The 3,683-nt window shown below is 38.2% G+C and overlaps 1 long non-coding RNA gene across 1 annotated transcript; it reads right to left on the reverse strand.

Moving 5' to 3' along the window:
* Positions 1 to 158: 158 nt before the first annotated feature.
* On the reverse strand, positions 159 to 2,771 carry LOC127514571 (uncharacterized). Its single transcript, XR_007930671.1, has 2 exons — positions 1,885 to 2,771; positions 159 to 1,709 (listed from the first exon to the last, which is right to left on the reverse strand). It is a non-coding gene; the product is annotated as an uncharacterized LOC127514571 (long non-coding RNA).
* Positions 2,772 to 3,683: the final 912 nt, after the last annotated feature.

Consider the following 3,683-nt stretch of genomic DNA (forward strand, 5'->3'; position numbering starts at 1 on the left):
ATCTGTCTGAGTCGCAGTTCCATCAGTCGTCAGCAGGTGTCAGTGTTGGATCAGAACAATCACCATGATTCTGTTTCTGAATATTATTCCTCTGTGATGAATCAAAAATGAATGTGTTTGTCCTAGAAAGGCACTGTAATATTCGCTTCTGAAAGATATCAGTTTAGCATATTTATTATATAAATGAACATTATACATCAAAGTTAATACTGATTTAATCGAGTTAAATTATGCTCATCTTCAACGTATGTTTATTTACAATATTGAGCTTGCTTTATTGTTGCACTCTATGCTCAAATATTTTTAATTTCTACAACAGATACACAGTAAAAAAAAAAAAAAAAAAGAATCAATAATGAAACTGCATTTTTGGAATTTAAAACAAAAAACACTTTAGTATGTTTTTTGAGCCATTTGGTTCAAGCCACAGGAAATGTTTACATTGTAATACCCATGTTATTATACACATTTGTGTCCTCATAAACCATATATACAAGAACACACACACACACACACAATAAGGTAATAGGTTTGATTCCCAGTGAATGCGTGACCTGAGGGAATCTGAACACCACACACACACCGATACATACATATACCTACACACACACACTCATTTATACATACACACACACATACATATATATTCATTTATACATACATACACACACATATACTCACATACACACACACACATATACATACACATATACATGCATACATACACACACTCATATACATTCATTTATACATACACACACACACACATATACTCACATACACACACACAGATACATATACCTACACACACACATACATTCATTTATACACACACACACACACACACACACACACACACACACATATATATAGGACCATGTGATATTTCAGTTTTTCTTTTTTAATAAATCTGCTAAAATGTCAACAATTCTGTGTTTTTCTGTCAATATGGGGTGCTGTGTGTACATTAATGAGGAAAAAAATGAACTTAAATGATTTTAGCAAATGGCTGCAATATAACAAAGACTGAAAAAATTAAGGGGGTCTGAATACTTTCCGTACCCACTGTATATATACACACATATATACATATACATATACACACACACACACACACACACAATAAGGTAATGGGTTTGATTCCCAGTGAATGTGTGACCTGAGGGAATCTGAACCTTCAATACAATGTAAGTCACTTTGGAAAAAAGCGTCTGCCAAACGCATAAATGTCCATCATTGTGTGTTTTAGTTTGCAGCACTGCAGAAGACAATGTGTGGCAGCTGATCTACAGAAACACACAACACTGTCTTGTTCTGTGTGTGTGCTAGCGCCCGTCTCTCTCACCTGTGTGTGTGTGTGTGTGTGTGTGTGGACAGGCGCTGGTCCTGTGAGGCTCATTATACAGCACTGGTCCGGCCGAGTGTCTGTCCCCTGTATGGCCCTCATGGCTATGTACAAATTGGTGACAGTGATCGGCCGCTCGGCCCGGACGCTGTCAGAAAGCGCTTTTCAAAACCTACAGAGGAGGAAGCGGCGCCGGCGAGCCTCATGGGAGTGACTGTCTTAGGAGCCAAAATGTGACAATATGGAGGGAGTTTTGGAGAGTTTTCATACAGCAGGAAAACAACAAACTCGTGTCGGATTCCAGTGAACGGTCAGTGTGTCAACATGTGAAAATCTCAGAGGATTCCTTCGTCTCAGATCATATCTGAATATTAACAGAGCAACATTTGGTTGATTTCTAGACCTGGAAAAGTCATGGAAAATTATAAAGTCTGAAAACACCACAGGCATTCTTCTGACAAACATAGTAGTTATGCCAAACTAAAGATGAATGCTAAAATATTCTATCGGGCAGTAAGAATATTCTTAGACATCCTTACCTTAAGTCATGAGCAACAGGAAAGGTTGTATCAGGAATCCTGTTTTTTTGCAAAGACACAAAGGTTTTCAGGGGGTGAATTAAATGAGAAACGTCTTGGTTGTTTTATCTGACTTTAAGTCATCTTGAGGCCCCTAGTGGACCCCCATAAATGACTGAAGTGTCTGAACATCTGCAGGAGCCGCTGACTTCATACACACTTTCAGTTTTGATTGAATTATCTAAAAAATATAATGTGAAGATCTGAAAGTCGAGCATGTTTTAACCCAAAATTAAAAGTGAGAAAGTCACAGAAGCGATCGTTAGCGGACGAGCCACTGATCACATTCCTCTTTAAAACATGATCAAAAGATGTGAGGAACGTAAAGGTGAGAGTCTGGAAAATCACATGACTTCAAACACCTGATGAGAGTCAATCACTCTTTCTTTCTCTCATCCACCTTCATTTCAGTTTCTCACATCATCTCACACACACACACACACACACAATTTTAAATGTGCCACTCTCACAGGACGAGATATTTATTTTCCCACAAAGTCTTTTTCGATACATTTCTCTGCAGATTTGACTGTGAATATTGAATCAGGCAATTATTGGAGGATCCTGTGCTGCAGATACGAGGTGTTCCAGCGCTGTCAGAGGAATAAAGGAGAGGCAGAATAAAGGCGCATCCGCTTCTCAGTGTTTTCTGACAGCTCGAGGTTTGTGTGCATCTGCCTTTAACTCACCGCCGCTTCAATCGGCCAAACCAACATCATGGACGTTACATGAGGGTTATCAGTCAACATACACACAACACATACAGAAGAAACTGAAACACTTTACAATAAGTAAAGGATTAGTTCACTTCAGAATTAAAATTTCCTGATAATTTACTCACCCCCATGTCATCCAAGATGATTATGTCTTTCTTCAGTCGTAAAGTAATTGAGGAAAACATTCCAGGATTTTTCTCCAAATAGTGGACTTCACTGGGGTTCAACGGGTTGAAGGTCCAAATGTCAGTTTCAGTGTAGCTTCAAAACGATCCCAGACGAGGAATAAGAGTCTTATCTAGAGAAACCATCGGCCATTTTCTAAAAAAAATAAAAATTTATATACTTTTTAACCACAAATGCTCGTCTTGAACTGCTTTACGCCACGCATTACGTAATCACGTTGGAAAGGTCAGGGTGAAAAACTCCATCTCATTTTCTCCTCCAACTTCAAAATCATCCAACATCGTTGTTTTACCTTTTTTTGTAAAGGCCGTTTGACTTAGTCTTTGCACGTTCGCTTTGGATCGGTACTTCCACCTACATCACATGACCATTCCAACATGATTACGTAATGCGTGGAGCATCTCAGAGCAGTGCAAGACGAGCATTTGTGGTTAAAAAGTATATAATGTTTATTTTTTTTAGAAAATGGCCGATGGTTTCTCTAGATAAGACTCTTATTCCTCGTCTGGGATCGTGTTGAAGCTGCACTGAAACTGACATTTGGACCTTCAACACGTTGAACCCCAGTGAAGTCCACTATATGGAGAAAAATCCTGGAATGTTTTCCTCAATTTCTTTCCGACTGAAGAAAGAAAGACATGAACATCTTGGATGACGTGGGGGTGAGTAAATCAGGAAATTTTAATTCTGAAGCGAACTAATCATTGAACATTAGTGTTACAGTGTAATTATACATTTAATTACTGAGTAATAATAATTAACTTCATGTACTTCATAGGATTAGGGGTTGGTTTAGTGTTAGCTGGATAGTTATGCATAATTTATAGTAATTACTACAGTAACTACAGGACACTAAAA

Source organism: Ctenopharyngodon idella, chromosome 6 (genome assembly GCF_019924925.1).
Source record: "Ctenopharyngodon idella isolate HZGC_01 chromosome 6, HZGC01, whole genome shotgun sequence".
NCBI lineage: Eukaryota > Metazoa > Chordata > Actinopteri > Cypriniformes > Xenocyprididae > Ctenopharyngodon > Ctenopharyngodon idella.